Source organism: Scyliorhinus torazame, chromosome 21 (assembly GCF_047496885.1).
Source record: "Scyliorhinus torazame isolate Kashiwa2021f chromosome 21, sScyTor2.1, whole genome shotgun sequence".
In the NCBI taxonomy this organism is placed as follows: Eukaryota; Metazoa; Chordata; class Chondrichthyes; order Carcharhiniformes; family Scyliorhinidae; genus Scyliorhinus; species Scyliorhinus torazame.
Window position 1 is genome coordinate 116228815 of NC_092727.1, and position 18170 is coordinate 116246984.

Below are 18170 nucleotides of genomic sequence, written 5' to 3' on the forward strand. Positions count from 1 at the left end.
ATTCAGAGCGTGGTGAAGGGAAGTGGATGATGTGTCCACTAATTGTGACCTGAATACTGGGACCAATGAGTGAAGGAGAGGAGGAGGGAGATGAGCCTCAGGCCAGACAGCCCTGAGTGAACCAGTTCAGCCGCTGGGAGAGGGTGCAGTGTATGTCAGCCTGTGCTTCGTACTGTCGTCCAGTACCTTTTATTATGAGAGCTAGGCAACTTTGGGCGGTGAAGCTCACCCAGGTGAAACAGGGCTTGTATAATGGGATGTGGGAGTTATTCAATTGAATTTGGTTTTGGTTTTATTTATTATTATTTTTCAAACGTTCTGTGCTAGAAGATATTTACAACGATGAGTTGGCAGAATCAATGGGATTTATTTGGTGGCTCTCGTTATGGTCAACAATGTAAAATCGCCAAAGCAGTAGTGTTAAATTAAACCTCAATTATCCATAAATCCTCCTGATTCTAATCCGCATGCTGTCCCTTGGCCACATCGCTGTTAGCTTTCACATGTACGGTGATGACACCCAGCACTACTTTCACACCACTTTTCATGACTCCTCCGCACCTGCTAAATTGTCAGACTGTTAGATCCAACACCCAACACTGGATGAGCAGAAATTTCTCTCAATTAAATATTGGGAAGACTGAATCCATTGTTTTCAGTCCCCACTCCGAACTCCATTCCCTAGCTACTGACTCCATCCATGTCTCGAGCAACCATCTGAGATTAACCCAATATATTCACATTTGATCCCAAGATAAGTTTCTGACCTCATATTTATCCCATCATTAAGACCATCTATTTCCGTTTCCATAGCATCACCTGACTTCACCCCATCTCGGTTCTTCTGCTGTTGAAATTCTCACTCATGCCTTTGCTACCTCTGGACTTGACTATTCCAATGCATGCCTGGCTGGTCTCCTACATTCTAGGCTTGTTAAACTTGAGGCGATCCAAATTTCTGAACCCCTATTACCATTGAGCTCTGTGCTCGGTGATCTATGTTGGCTTCCCGTGAAGAAATGTCCTGATTTTAAAGTTCTCATCTTTGTTTTCATATCCCTCCATGGCCTCTACAAATATTTTCCAACCCCTCAACCGTCTGAGATACCTGCACTCCTCTAATTCTGGCCTCTTGAACAGTCTCAATTTTAAATGCTTCACCACTGGTGCCTGTGCTTTCAGTTGCGTTGGCCCTGGGCTTTGGAATGCTTACCCTACAGTTTTCCATCTCTCTGCTGCGGTGTTCTTTGTGTTGTTATTTCAGGATGGTTGGTGTAGCGTTCACAAAGACCATAAAATAACTTGAACTTAAACAAGCTATAAATTTATTAACGCTACTAATTTGGATTCAACACGTACTCCTAAAGAATACACAGTTGATTAATAACATTTAAACTACACTCATCTACTACTAATCTTAATACTGACATAAACTATGATCTGCTCTCATTTACACTGTCTGTACTTCTGACTCTAGCTAACTCCTGCACACATTCTCCCACAAGGCTTAGCATCACTGCCTTAGATAGTTGTAATTGTAGCTCCCTCTAGTGGCTATTCCAGACACTTCATTGATCCTTGCAGTTCTTACAGTTATGATAATACCACATCTGCCTCTCTTTCCTTCATTAATGCACTCCTTAAAAACATTCCTCTTTAACCTGGCTTTGGTCATCCTACCTAATATCGGTCCTGTGGCTTGGTGTTGTACATTGTTTCACGATGTCCAGTGAATTGCCCTGGGGTGTCTCATTATGTTTCAGATCCTGTACAAAAATAAGTTGTTGCTTTTCCTTTGCATTCTTTGTGCTTTGATTTATGAATGAGGTTGCAATTTAATTATGTCACTGAAATCTTTGCAATTTGCGAAAACAAGAGGAGGGAGATATTTCTGCAGCATTTGGTGGGATTTGAGACATTCAAAAAGGAAACTGCAATAACGTTTGCAAAGAGTGGACAGCCATCACGTGATCAAATATCACATGACTATCATGTGATCGACCTTCCATGGTTAACCAAAGTTGGCAGCCCGAGCACGGCACACAGCTGCGGGGTTTTGTTCTCATCCAATTACCACAATCAAGTCTTTTATTTTCGCTCACCAAGCCTCAGATTTGCTAACTCGAAGTTGCAGATGCATTCTTTTGTCTCCTGCCCCACCGAACCAGCACAAATGAATAACATGGCGAGCAAGAACTCTGCAGTTAGTGTCAAGTGTGGCTATTTAAAACAAAAATTAATCATGAACAGTACTAGAAACTGCTTTGTATGATTCATTAATTCCTGGAATTGCTTTGAATTTGAGGGTTTTTTTTAGATTATGTAATAGCCCTCCATGTGAACTCTATGTCCAGGATCAGCTTGTGTCAAAACAACATACTTGTGTAGCCTACCCTGCTCTCGCAGCCCTTAGCAAAACCAGCTCATGTTATTTGGGCCCTTTGTTTGCTGATTTGCACTGCTTGCAAAAGTCTAATTATATTTGCTCTGGAGTCTTTGGCCATTGAGTGGCAACAATTACCAGCCTGCCAACGCACTGTGCCATTTAAAATGTACTTGAACTTCGACAATATAAAAGGGTGACAAAAAAAGTCAGTTTGAATTGCTTGCCGATTCAAGCAAGGAGGAATTTTCATAGGTTTGTAAAGATCTAGTGGGAGGAATTTGTTTGCATCGCGCCACTTCAAATGGTGAGACGCAGACTTACTGCAGTTCACCGGGGCAAGCAGTGCCGCAGGTCTCTACTTGTGTTGTGTATTGCATTGATGTGCATATCCATAATTGGGTACAAATATGATTAAACTATCATCCATACCCGAAATGTAGCAATTTTTATGTTTTTACTGTAATCACGAACAAAGCCTATATGCGCGTTTCAGTGACCCCGTTGTGCCCAGAGCAGATTCGGGTGCAACAGGTGAACTCACGAGAGCCCTGAATCGGGTCGGAGCCAGGCCCATCACAAGTTACCCGAGTTGGGCAAGATCCAGGGGCGAGATTCACCGACCCCCCACTGGGTCGGAGAATCGCCGGGGTCTGGCGTGAATCCCGCCCCCGCCGGTTGCCGAATTCTCCGGCACCGGAGATTCGGCGGGGACGGGAATCGCGCCCAACGGTTGGCGGGGCCCCCCCGCGATTCTCCGGCCCGGATGGGCCAAAGTCCCGCTGCTAGGATGCCTGTCCCGCCGGCGTGGATTGAACCACCTACCTTACCGGCGGGATAAGGCGGGCGGGCTCCGGGGTCCTGGGGGGGGGCGGGGCAATCTGGCCCCGGGGGGTGCCCCCACGGTGGCCTGGCCCGCGATCGGTGCCCACCGATCCGCGGGCGGGCCTGTGCCTTGGGGGCACTCTTTTCCTTCCGCCTTCGCCACGGTCTCCACCATGGCGGAGGTGGAAGAGACTCCCTCCACAGCGCATGCGCAGGGATGCCGTGAGTGGCCGCGAATGCTCCCGTGCATGCGCCGCCCGGAGATGTCATTTCCGCGCCAGCTGGCGGGCACCAAAGGCCTTTTCCGCCAGCTGGCGGGGTGGAAATTAGTCCGGCGCGGGCCTAGCCCCTCAAGGTGAGGGCTCGGCCGCTCAAGATGCGGAGGATTCCGCACCTTTGGGGCGGCGCGATGCCCGACTGATTTGCGCCATTTTTGGCGCCGGTCGGCGGACATTGCGCCGATACCGGAGAATTTCACCCCAGATCTGTGTATTTAAATGAGCTCATTTAAATATTTGGACACCGGATACACCCGATGCCCGAGTCTTAATGGCTGTTCTTGCAAGACCTCGCCAGGGTGTCGTTTAGTATTGGCCAACACAAACGTGAACCAGGCATAATGGCACCTCTGGGTGCGGGAGGGGGGGGGGTCTGGCAGGGCATTGGAGACTCCTGGGTGATTGCGGCAGGGCTGGGTGGTACACTGGCACTCCCCTTGGCACCTGGACAACTTGGCACTGCCAGGCTGGCACCGTGACATTGCCAGATTGCCGGGGCACTTCCAGGGTGCCAGGCTGGCAGTGCCAGGCCTAGGGGACGGTGGGGGGCCTTGTCAATTGAAGGAGGGGTGAGAGGGGGTTCCCAGAGGCCTCGACAAGGTTAAAGGGGTGAGAGGGGGGGTTAATAAAATGGGGTGGGGACCTGAAATCAGGAGGGAAGATCGGGGATGCCGATCAAAATAGGGGCCCGATCTGCGAACAGCCTCTAAGTGCGGCATCAGTGGGGAGAAACGCCCCGAGGCCAAAAGAAATGGCGATTGCAGTTGAAGAGTGGGGTGGTTCTTCATGCTAGAGCCGACTGGAAACACCCCGCTAAATGCGCCCCAAAACGGCTTTAACATTTGTCTGCTGAGTCGCATCCCATATGATCAATACTGCCATAATATACTTGCAAAAAAAAGTTATTCTTTAATGCCAGTATGTGTTTAACAAAAATATAATAATTTGCCAAGAAATAAAGGGTGGTATTTTCTAGCCCGAACACCAGCGGGGTGAAAGATTTGAAGAGGCGCAAATGGAGGTTTCAGATTTTCCCATCCTGCATGCGACGAAGCCCAGAAGCAGCGGGATGAGAAAATCCTGGCCAATGAAAAGGACAACGGTTTACTTCATCCCTTTCTACATGCTTGGATACGATGATGTTTCTTGGGATCATAATAGATTAAAACAGCAACATTTAGTCAATCCTTCTTCAAATGCTCTCTGACACTCCACAGATCATTCCCAATCTGCTCCACCTTTGAGCAGTTGATACAGTGGAGTGAATTTCTTGGCTAAGTCAGGAATGAACTTAAAATAATACACCACAATCTCTGTCCTGGTGGGTGTTCCGATACACAAACGAACCAACGCGGTTGTGGATGGTACAACTCTGTTTTATAATTCTGTACAATAATAACTATTAACTTCTGGCTGTGGTTTGTGCTTCACCAGCTAACCTGTGGACCCAGCCCTTGCACTATCTCAGTGAGGCACTCAGCACATGGTGTATGTCTGAGTGACACACTGTGAGCTCTGTGCTCTGAGCTATCTCCTGGCAGAATGAGCGGGAACTGTGGTGTTCCCTGTTTTATAGTGCGTGTGCTCTCACTGGTGATTGGCTGTGATGTGTGTGTGCTGATTGGTCCATCTACCTGTCCATCAGTGTGTGTGTGTGATTGCAACATGATATGTTAATATGGATATCATGACAATCTCTATGAATGTTCTAATTCCTTCTTGGTTCCCTTCCTTTTGCTTTCAAAATCCCTTAAATCTTCTCCTGCATTGGGTGGAGACCTTCACCATCGACGTGGTGACCCAGGTCTGTTACACTCAGCTGGAGCATTGCGTACAGTTCTGGGTGCCACATTTTAGGAAAGATGTGAAGGCATTGGAGAGAGCGCAGAAGAGGTTTGGGAGAATGGTTCCAAGGATGAGGAATTTCAGTTATGGGAAAGTTGGGATTCTATTCGTTGGAGAAAAGAAGACTGAGCAGAGATTAAATAGAGGTATTCAAAATCACGAGGGGTCTGGGCAGAATAGATAAAGAGAAAACGTTGCCCCAAGAGCGAGAGGGCACAAAATTAAAATAGTTGGCCAGCAAAAGTGACGTGAGAAAGAAGTTTTTCGCACAGCAAGTGATCGGAGTCTGGATTGAACTGCCTGAGAGCGTGGTGGAGGCAGGTTCAATCGAGGCATTCGAGAGGGAATTAGTTGATCTTTTGAAAAGGAACCATCTACAGGATTATTGGGAGAAGGCAGGAAAATGGCACAAGGATGAAATGCTCCTTCACACAGCCAGTGCAGGCACAATGCACCAAATAGTCTTCTTCTGTGTTGTAATAATTCTATGATTCCACGAACATCATGTTAGCAACACATGTGCCTTTAATTTTGATGCTGTACACTTTTTCTTTATAAATTTAGGGTACCCAATTCATTTTTTCCAGTTAAGGGGCAATTTTAGCTTGGCCAATCCACCGACCCTGCACATTTTTGTGTTGTGGGGGAGAAACCCACCCAAACACAGGGAGAATGTACAAATTCCACACACACAATGACCCAGAGCCGGGATCGAACCTAGGACCTTGGCGCCGTGAGGCAGCTGTGCTAACCACTGCACCACCGTGCTGCCCTTGATGCCGTACACTTGAAGTCAACCTACAACTTCATGTAACCGTTCTCTGACTTACTGCTAACTAGAATGTCATCACACAGGCAAAACACTTTTATCCCACTTCCTACCCGATTCAAGATGTTCTAGAACACTGCATGAGTAGTAGACATGCTTAATGTACTGATAAAACCCTTCAGGGTGGGATTTTCTGCCTCCCACCCAAGTGGTGTGGCCAATGGGAAGTCATCTCCAACACCAGGATCTTCCAGACCCACCGATGTCTACAGCACTTTGCATAGCTTGCCCACCCCGCTGTTGAGGAACCCGCCACGGGGGCAGGGAGTCACCTTCGGTGATGCCAGAAGATCCTGCTGGCAGGCAGGACCAGAAAATCCTGCCCTTTGTGTGTTTTTGAATGGTAAGCAATTCCTTGCTCTTGTCAGTTAATCCTAATTGCAAATATGCACTTGACAAATCCTTGTTATTGAAAACCTTTCAATTGGCCAAACTAGGAAATGAATCTTCAAAGAACAAAGAACAAAGAAAAGTACAGCACAGGAACAGGCCCTTCGGCCCTCCAAGCCCGTGCCGACCATGCTGCCTGACTAAACTACAATCTTCTACACTTCCTGAGTCCGTATCCCTCTATTCCCATCCTATTCATGTATTTGTCAAGATGCCCCTTAAATGTCACTATCGTCCCTGCTTCCACCACCTCCTCCGGCAGCGAGTTCCAGGCAGTTCCTCTGTGTAAAGAAACTTGCCTCGTACATCTCCTCTAAACCTTGCCGCTTGCACCTTAAACCTATGCCCCCTAGTAATTGACCCCTCTACCCTGGGGAAAAGCCTCTGACTATCCACTCTGTCTATGCCCCTCATAATTTTGTAGAACTCTGTCAGGTCACCCCTCAACCTCCGTCGTTCCAGTGAGAACAAACCGAGTTTATTCAACCGCTCCTCATTGGTTATCAGTGGATAAATGTCATTCTTGATCACCTTATTTGCCATTTGCTTATTTCAATCTCCACAAATCTGAACTACCTTAAAGGTTGCTGCACACATTTTGTGACTGAATAATCCCACACTGGGTGGGACTACTCCCCCCGCCGCATGTTTTGCAACAATGGAAGCGGCCCACCACTGGTCGACCGTTAAAGAAGTTTCCCGCTGGTTGCACCTTCCACTGGTTGGACCCGCGGGGCAAGCGGTGGGGGTGGGGGGTGGGGGGGGGCTCGCCATCGGCGGGACCAGAGGTTATCGCCGGCGGCACCGGCTGGAAAACCCCGCCCACCATCTTATTTGCCCCTGTGCTTTCTAATTTATTCAGATTTTTACTTACTGGTCCTAATTGTGCATAAGGCACTGCCCCCTTACAAAATGGCAGCTGTACATTGTCCCTATCTTGACTTTGGCCTAATTTTATCATTGCGTCCTCCTTGTTCAAAGACCACTTTGTGCTCCCTCAGCGCTTCCTCAGAGTCAGTTGTCCCCTTTACTGTCCCTGTTGTAATGAACTCAGTCTTATTTAACCGTATTTTCTGAAGCCAATTACTTCCCATCCTGGAGACTTTGTTCCCTCTAATATCAACCAATGGCTAGAAATAGAATGGTCATCACATTTCTCTCAAACATTAACTTCACCTAGCACTAGAATTTAGCTATTGGACTAATTTACCAGTTTCACACCAGTTTTGCAATTTAGGAAATTCTTGTGCCCTCCTTCAGTGATAATGCCACATCTGCGTGAACAATGAAAGTAAGTTGTGAATCTTCAACTTTCATTTTTAATGTGGGCCCTGGAATTTTACCCTCAGCCTTGTTACTCCACATGTTGTTTCTCTTGCTCTCTGACTGTGTACAACTCTTCATCTTCCTGCTCGATGACATCAACTTCAGTTTCCAAATATGTGTGCGTGAGGAATTCCAGATTCGTAAACCAGTTTTGGCTCTACCATGATGTTGACCCAGTGCCTATGTCCGTGACCGAGACGGCAGAAGAATATATATATATTTTTTTGAATACTTTATCAGAGTTACAAAGCCAGAGCTCAGGGACAGGGGCAAACCCCTAATCCAGCTCCTTGCCTGCTCCAAAAACCAATTCAAATTGAATCTAATTCATGGTCCCCACAAGAGAGACATACCAGATCCAGGCATTGCACCTGACCTCACGCTCATCTTAGCCAAAAGGCCGAGAAGCGATGAGGACAGAGGAATATTGGAAGAGGAATGTTACATTATCATAAAAGCTGACGAATGTGGCCATCAACTTTCCTGGTCTGCAGGGCGGCTTTGAGAAGTCCCATGACCTTGGATTGTCTCGCAAGCCTGTTTTAAGTTAAATCTTGAATCAGGCATACAATTTCGGGACGCAGGTACTCTTGTGTCTTATAATTTACACCAAGAAAAATCTTGCACATTCATGCATTGAGCATACTTGAACGGCATGATTAACTTGCACCTGCCCAAAACATACTTCAGTCCATGAAAATGTTTTTAAAATTGCGGCTTGATTCTCACTCTGCATTCGGCCACTTTATCATCTGCTCAGGAGGTTGTAATTTTCCTTTCAATTTTATTAATTAGCAATCACATTCCAACAGCACAAGCTTATACATTGCTGAAGTAGCGTTGTGCAATAAATGTTTCATAAATCATGTACATTTGAGTTGAGTCTCATTTATTCACCATGATGATTATAATGAGCCACAGTAATTGATTTTTTTTTTTCCTCCCACAAAATGATAACTTTAATTAGGATTGTCAGGCAAGCACATGAACCAGATTTTGTTGTACATGTTTTTCACTCAGTCTTAAGATGCTGACTGTAAAATACACACACACACACACACACACACACACACACACATATATATATATATTTTCAGAAAGAATCCATTTTCATTTACAGAATTCGTTGATTTTCCAAAGATTAGGGCCGGGATTCTCCCTTCTGGGGGTCTAAGTCCCCCACGCCGGCGGGAAAACCAGCGTCAACCACTCCGACGTCAACAGCCCCCGAAAGTGAGGAATTTTCCGAACCTTCGGGGATAGGTGGACACCAGAGGGGTTGGCGCCGCGCGGAACGGCCGGTGTGATCTCATGCATGCGTGGACCAGCCAGCGTATTTCCGCACATGCGCAGACCGGCTGGCGTAATTCCGCGCATGCGTGGGGGGTTCAATTCTCCGCGCCGGCCCCCGGGCAATATGGCAGAGCCTTACAGAGGAGGAAAGAAGTGCCCCCACGGAACAAGCCCGCCCGCAGATCGGTAGGCCCCGATCGCGGACCAGGCCACCATGGGGGCCCCCCTCGGGGTCGGATCATCCCATGCCCCCCTCCGAGGACCATCCCCGCAAACTTACCTGCCAGGTCCCGCCGTGCATGAGGTGAATAATTTACGCTGGCGGGACTGGCCAAAACTGGACAGCCGCTCGGCCCATCTGGGCTCAGAGAATCGCCGGTGGGGCCGCTGTCAACAGCCCCCGACTGGCGTGGTGGAAATCCCGCTGCCACCCGAAAAATGGCAGCGGAGAATAGGGCAGCCGGCGTCGGGGCGGCGGAGCGGGATTCACGCCTCCCCCCCCCCCGGGGATTCTCCTAACCACGTGATTGCATGAAAGGTACGGGACTTATGGGGTGGGAATGATCGTGTTCTCCAGGTTCTCACGGAGGACGAGCTCCATTTAATAATATATAAAAGGTCGGGCAGTAAGGTACCGACCAGAAAGAGATCCGGTAGGGATCTCCCGGGAAGCGTTATATACCGTTATTGTAAATAAATCAAAGTTCTGTATTTTATTCGGTGTGGACACCAGATGTCCTTATTAATGATACAATGTGATAAATCATTGTGCCAAGCACACCTTGCAGCAAAGTGTAGACAGATTTTATACAGTTTGGTTAACGACCACAGGTAGACGATCATCTGTATATAAAATTAGTAGATCATTATCATCTGTGTGTGTATTATAAGTTATATGTTTTCCTGTTGTAGTTCTAGCATCCGACCAGCAGATGGTGTGAGTATGCAGGCACGTGACCTGGACGCACCATGTGTTCCAAGACAAGGAGTTAGTCAGCAGTTGATAACAGTCGCATATTAGAGTAGATCTGTAGTATCTTAGTGTAAGTTAGTGTTAGACCATTAGTTCTAATCTTAAACATTATAGTAATCTTTTAGAGTAGTGTTAGTAATAAATAGTTTTGTTGTAAAACAAAGTCTAATGTTCTTTGTTAACACGACCACATCAAGATTCAGCATCAACATAATCAAGGAATATTACACAGACTTTTTGAAAACATCAGTTTTATACATAGCATTGTGGGATGAGCAATTCCAACAGAAAGTCAGTGGACTTTTTTTGGGTCGCCAGATTTTCTGTCCTGCCTGAGGTGGGTTCCCCCAAGGGCAGGAGCAGGAAGTCCCAGTCACTAAATCAACTAAATATTCACATTCAAATGAAGTTTGCTTTATGTGCAACGGTGAGAGTCCCAAAGCACTTTCAAGTTCGGACATTATTCGGATATTTCCAGTGAATGTGTGGCATGGTGGAACTTGCAGAATACTGCGAGGCTTGGATAGAATGGATGTGGAGAGGATCTTTCCACTAGTAGGAAAAACTAGGACCAGAGGCACAGCCTCAGACTAAAGGGACGATCCTTTAAAACCGTGATTGAGAGGCATTTCTTCAGCCAGAGGGTGGTGAATCTATGGAACTCTTTGCTGCAGAAGGCTGTGGAGGCCAAATCACTGAGTGTCTTTAAGACAGAGATAGATAGGTTCATGATTAATAAGGGGATCAAGGGTTATGGGGAGAAGGCAGGAGAATGGGGGTGAGAAAAATGATTGAATGGCGAAATAGAATTGATGGGCCAAATGGCCGAATTCTGCTCCTATGTCTTATGGTCTTATGATCAAAGCAGTGACAGACTGCTGACCAATCAGGAAGATCGGCCATTCAATGGCTCTTCAGACCTGTGCCAAATGTAGATCCTTAAAGGGGATGGGTGAGAGGTCATAGAGGAGCCAGCAACATATGAAAATATTTTTGACGCTTGATGGGAAGAAAACATCATTGTTTAGATTTATGGGGCCTGCTGTGGTATTCTGTAAAGCAGGATTGTGGGGCTGTATGTGAGCGTGTGTAACTTCATTCCAGTGTTAATGTAAGCCCACTTGAGACAATAATAAAGATTATTATATGAATAACTTAATAAAGCTGCGGACTGAGTGCCTACAAATTTGGAAAGATCAAAGGAGTTAGGTCAGAAAGGTAGGAATTTGAAGTGAATAGGGGCAGGTTCAATATTCTACAAGTAAACACAGCATGGCTAGCCAATTTGCATTAGGCTATAAGTGAGGATTTGGATCATTCGCTGTCAAATTTCAAAGGGAGATAAGAAGGAGATTGCAACTTAGAAAAGGACATAACTAAATATGGCAAAGCCATTAAATTTTATTTGACCCATGAGGAGAACATAAAGATTTTTATATCCTGAGAAAGGTCAATTGCAAAGAAGGGTAAGGACAATGGGAGAAGATGAAAGAGAAAAAACATATTAAGCGAGGCTAGAAACTGTGCTAGGTGTGACCACGTAAGATCTCCTGAAAAGAGTGCTCTATGCTGGGATGAACTGTGAAGAAGTGAAGTGAGCAGCTTTCAAACGCTCCAGAGAAGTGTGAGGGTTATATTCTAAAGACTTGAATTTCCATAGTCAATTGAGAGAGAAATAGAGAGAAAGAGAGAAAGAACGAAGCCCTGTGAAATACCTCCATTACTGCAACAGTGGGTTGTGCCATGTGGTAATATTACTGGAATTTTGTAGATTAAATATTATATGGACTGTTGCGGAAAGGGGTGTTTGTGTGCAAGTCTACCCAAGTAAGAATCTTTTGGGGATTAATTTTAACTTTGTAAATACAATCTTGTGTGTTTAAGTTTTCTTTTCTTAATAAATATTTTAATTTAATATTTAAAATCTCCAAAAGTGTTCTTGGGATTTGTGATTCCTGACTTCAGTATATATCTTTTCTCGTGGTAATATACAAATAGAAAACTGTTGTGATCACTTGTCAAATTTCCGCTTTTAGGATACGGTTCAAACGGCACTTACCACCTGCCGGAGAAGCATTCATACCCCTTCAGAGCAACTTGTGGCAGTCCCTTCTAGAGGACCAGTTCAATGCGACTGGTCAAAGTGCGTGCTGTTCCTGGAAAACAACCAGAATTTGTTTATGGTCCCACTAATGGCAAGGGATGCCACTTTGCATATTTAAGTCAGATAATGGGCGATGTCCGCGTCGGACGTGTTTAGCGGGGTGTTTCTCAGAGGTTGCAGCACCAAGAAACATCCCTCTTTTCAGCAGCACTTTGCTATTTTTTGGCCTCGGAGTTTTTCTGCACCAAAGCCGCACTTAGAATGATTTCCTGCTGGCGAGCTGATCTCACTAGAGGAATGGCAGTCCACAGATTGGGGTGCCATTTTGATCGGCAGCCCCTTTTCTTCCTGCCCACCTCCCATCTTTCAGGTCCCTCCCACTTTATCAAACCACCCTCACACCCTCCCAACCTTTTCCAGACTTCTGAAACCCCCGCACACCCCTCTCCAAGTGGCAAGGCCGCCCCAACCCTGACACCTGGCATGTGCAGGTTAAGTGGGGGCACTGGGTGAGAGCGTGGGCCTTGGTGGGGTGTTCTTTCGGAGGGTCGGTGCAGACTCGATGGGCCGACTGGTTACCTTCTATACTGTAGGGATTCTATTGGATTCCATGGAGCCCACTCCAAAGTTATGGTAGCTAAATGTCAAAGGGAATGAGGTTGCAGGAAATATCCTGTGATTTTCAAACCAGGAGCACAATATTTCCACTCAAAAAGATGGAAAGAGATCATTCCTATATGTGATGAATGTAAGACATTGGTGTGTATATATTGTATTTTATAACTTTTGCAGAAGGCTTTCTAAAAGCCTGGGTTAAGATATATATTTGTTTCTGTAATATTATTAAAGAACCTAGGTTAAGGTCCAGACTGTGTGTCTGCTAAAGCTGCAATTAAGAGGTCATAAAAGGTGAGGTAATTATTCATTTTAACCATTTGCTGGTTTACAGAGAGATGCCGAATGGAACTTTGCTATGATTGCTTTTGGTTCCCTTGAGAGTAGATAATTTGTGAGGCATTCAATGGAGTCCTAGATAAGCAGGTGATAGAACATCATAGTCGGATAAGATGATGTAATTAATGAGAGGAGACAGGTCTGTCTGTAGTTTTGGAGTTTTTTCTTTCTCTTGTTTACATATATTTGTTGTAGGGTTGCAATTGCACGTGTCAGCCATACTTAGTTGATAGCACCCTTGCTTCTGAGTTAGAAAATTGTGGATTCAAGATCCACCCCATGATCTGAACACATTAGCATGGCTGACACTCCAGTGCAGGACTAAGGGAGAGCTGCATTGATGGAGGTGCCATCTTCCAGCTAAGACAAATTGAGTCATGGTCTGCTCTCTCAAGTGGACATAAAGGAGCCTGTGGTGCTAATTCAAAGAAGAGTGGAGGAGTTACCCCTGATATCTTGCCTAGTATTTATCCCTCAGTCATTATTACAAAGAAACAGACTGTCTGGCTGTTAACGTATTGTGTTTATGGGAGCTTTCTGCTCCAATTCCTACTTTACAACACTAACTACTGTTCAAAAGTATAGTCTTGACTGGAAAGTGCCTTGAGATGTCTTGAAAGGCGCCACACAAATGCACATTCTTCTTTAATTGGATGTTCCATCATGTAAATCATTGGCATCTGAACTTCTCAATGATGCTGATAGCGTTTACTTTCGTAGAACCCCCGACTCTTACCATTTGCTTAAACTGGAAAAACTAGCACCAGTAGAGCTCATTCGGTTGCAAAAAGATTGATTAGAATCAACATATTGTTATGGGCCAGGGTTTAGAGAACCCCAAAGTGTATCATGGAGTTCACCTGACCCACAACATTTAATAGATTGTGGTATGGGGAGCACACGGCCCACTCTACAGGTGTGGTACAGCAGAAATGGAAAAGTATTTTTTAAAGCAAAACAATGTTTATTCTATGAACTCAAGTTAACCTTTTTAAAACATACAGTGAACATCTTAGCAAACATTAATTCAAATACAACCTCCAAACAATACAACACAAAGTAATCCTTTAAGCCTTCCTTTTAACATCCATAAGACTTAAAACACCTTTTACCAGATGCACATTAGGTTTACATTCACTAATGAGAACATTTATAATTCTGAATTCACCAAATGATCAAGAGATAGTCTTTTGATGGCAGAGAGAACAGCAGTACACCTGCTTGGTCTGGCTTCAGCTCCAACACTGAAAACGAAACTAAAACGCACCCTGCAGCAAACAGCCTAAAACGAAAGTAAAAAGCTGACAGACATCCCAGCTCCACCCGCTCTCTGACATCACTGCTGTAGTAAACACCCATTTCTTTAAGGTACTCTCACTCCAGATATTTATTTACACATCCATTTGTAAACGCCCATTTCTTAAAAGTACTCTCACATGACACCTCCCCCCAAGGAAAAAAAACCCATCAACTTCAAGATGGTTTCATTTTTCACCTTTTCACTATCCTTTAAGAAATGCACACAGTAAATATACTTTGTTGTTTCAAAAAAAAACACACGCAGACAGGTACAATAATATAGTCCGTTTTTGTTCTTCTTCCTCCAACTGAAATCTTTCCTGATTTACAGTCTCTTTGAACAAGAAGGTGTCTGCACGATACGTACATTTCTCTACGCCTCGGCATTTCTCTTTAAAGTCAGATACTTTAGTTCAATCTGATCGCAGAGTCCCTTGTAATTTTCCAACACAGGAGCATTCGTTATCACAGCTTTCAGGTCGTCAAATGCCTGTTGAAAGTCCGCTGTCCACTGAACATTTCGACGTTTCTTCAGCAAGTCCATCAGTGGAGCAATCACGCTACAAACCTTTGGCACAAATGTTCGATCAAATCCACTCATGCCAAGAAATCGCATTATTTCCCTTCTTCCTGAGGGTATCGGAAACTCCTCAAGGAAAGTGACTTGGGCTTATCCAAATTCACTTTTGGCTAGGTTTATCACCAAACCCACCTCCTGAAGTCGATTGAATAACTCCATCAGATGTTTCAAATGTTCTGCCCATGTCTGGCTGAAAATTACAAGATCGTCGATGTACAATTGGGTAATCCTGAAACAACTTTGTTAGTTAACCGTTAAAATGTGGTTGGTGCGTTTTTCAAGCAAAATGGCATAACCTTGAATTGGTATATACCATCTGGAGTCACAAAAGCTGAAATCTCCTTCGCCCAATCGGATAAAGGTACCTGCCAGTAACCTTTAATTAAATCCAGTTTGGAAATAAAAGCTGATTGTCCCACTTTCTCAATGCAATCCTCCAAAAGTGGGCTAGGATAAGAGTCCGTTCTTGTAACTGCATTAACCTTTCTATAGTTCACACACAACCGTTGGGTACCGCCTGGTTTTAGTACCATCACAATGGGTAAGCTCCATTGGCTACAACCCACTTCAATTTATTTTTAAGAATACTCTCAATCTCTTTGTTAACCTGTGCCAATTTTAACAGGTTAAGTCTGTATGGATGTTGTTTGATTGGAACAGCATTTCCCACATCTACATCATGTATAGCCATTTTTGTACTTCCCAATTTATCTCTACAAACTTGCCCATGTGATATCAATAACTCTTTTCAGGTCAGTCTGTTTTTCCTCTGGAAGGTAACTCAACAATTTATCCCAATTTTTAAGAACATCCTCGTTTTCCAATTTAATTTGAAATATGTCAAATTCACAGTCATCTGGATTTGGTTCATCACTTTGAGTTAGAATCATTAAAACCTCCTCCTTTTTCTCTCCTTCCCTTACAAAGTACCTTTTAAGTATATTCACATGACACACTCGGTGAGTCTTCCTTCTATCTGGTGTTTTTACCATATAATTCACCTCACTTAATTTCCATTCAATCTGATAAGGTCCACAAAACCTAGCTTTTAAACATTCACCTACCACTGGTAACAATACTGAAACTTTATCTCCACTGGCTAGCCAATTCACCTGCTCTATTTAATCGTTCCCTAAAATTTGATACGTAATCCAATAATGTAATTTCTGATTTCTCATTCACCAATCTTTCCTTAATTAATTAAGTGGTACTCTTACCTCATGACCAAAAATTAGTTCAAAAGGACTAAATTTGGTTGACTCATTAGGTGCATCCCTAATTGCAAACAGTACGAATGGAATTCCTTTATCCCAATCCTCTGGATAATCGTGACAATAAGCCCTCAACATTGTACTTAATGTCTGATGCCACCTTTCTAACGCTCCCTGCAATTCTGGATGGTACGCAGTTGATTTAAATAGTTTTATTCCTAAGCTATCCATAACTTCTTTGAATAACCTCGAGGTAAAATTTGATCCTTGATCCGATTGTATTTCTGTGGATAGTGAATATCTAGTAAAGAATTTAAGTAACTCCTCCACAATCTTTTTAGCTGTAATATTACGTGCTGGAATGGCCTCTGGAAACCTAGTAGACACATCCATTACAGTCAAATGATATTGATTCCCACTTTTTATTTTAGGTAGGAAGCGGTCCTACGCAATCAATTAGGACCCTTGTAAAAGGTTCCTCAAATGCTAGAATGGGTATTAAGGGCGCTGGTTTTATCACTGCTTGAGGTTTCCCTATCACTTGACATGTGTGACATGATTGACAAAGTTTAACTACATTTTTATGTAGTCCAGGCCAATAAAAATGTTTTTGTATTTTAGCTTGAGTTTTCCTTATTCCCAAATGACCACCCACTGGTACCTCATGTGCAACTCACAACACCTCCTTTCTGTACCCTACCGGCAATGATGAACTGATACGCTACTTGATGAACATCTGCCCACTTTTCATCCGCCTGCATATGTAAAGGTCTCCATTTTCTCATCAAGACATTACTTTTACGGTAATAACACTCTGGTATACACTCAGATTCCTCTTCCATATATGCTTTCTGATACATCCGTTTTATTTCTACATCTTTCTGTTGTAACTCCGCCAATTTTCCTGAACAAAAAATATCCGCCTCATCCTCCACCTTTTCTTGTTCTTTTTTAACCATCTAATCAAAAATTGTTTCTGATAATTGCACTTCAACTTCATCTTCACTCTTCGATTTCTCCTCTTGTCTTAACCTGTGATTTTGCGACCTTGTTACTACACAATCCGGAGAAATCCCAGGATATTCGTCCTTCAACACTTCAGTTTTCTGATTCTTCACTGGCTTATCAACCACAGTAGGCATCACTCCCACCTGCGATCCAGCTATATCATTACCCAAGATAAACTGTATTCCTGGACAAGATAATTTCTCTATTACTCCTACTACGACTTTACCACTCTTCACTGGACTTTCTAACCTTACCTTATATAATTGAACACTACTCTCACCCTGAATTCCACTTATTACCACCTTTTCTGGCAACATTCTTCCCAAACTACGTAAATCCTCATCTCTTACCATTAAAGATTGACTAGCTCCCGTATCTCTTAAAATTGTGACTTCTTTACCTGCTCCTCCTGATACACATGAGTAAACTTTACCCACACAAGTAAATTCTTTAAAGAGATCCGGCACCTTCTTATCAATCACCTCTTGATCAGGTTGTACAATCTTTTGCACCTCCATCACTTCACTTGGGCTTTCCTTTACCACTTTAACAAACCCCACTGTCTTATCCTGTTTTACCACATCAGCCTTCCCAGTACTTTTCTTCAACCACCAACACTGTGACTTTACATGGCCTAGTTTATTACAGTGAAAACATTTGAAACTTTTCATTTCTTTTCCACTCTCCTGGATTTCTTTTTAAATCTGAGGTAAACTCTCCTTATTATCTCCCATCTGATCACCTTTGCCTTACCACTTGAGTATTTCTCATGTCCCCAGTTTCTTTCCCTCACAGGCTGAAACTGATGTCGGAAACCAAGCTTTGATTTATGAACTAATTCATAATCATCTGACATTTCTGCTGCTAATCTC

The 18170-nt window shown here is 44.1% G+C and overlaps 1 protein-coding gene across 2 annotated transcripts in view; it reads left to right on the forward strand.

The window, feature by feature from the left end:
* The window catches only part of znf385c (zinc finger protein 385C), a 520410-nt gene that overhangs the window by 185849 nt on the left and 316391 nt on the right, over nucleotides 1–18170 (forward strand). The gene's annotated exons all lie outside the window — the stretch shown is intronic.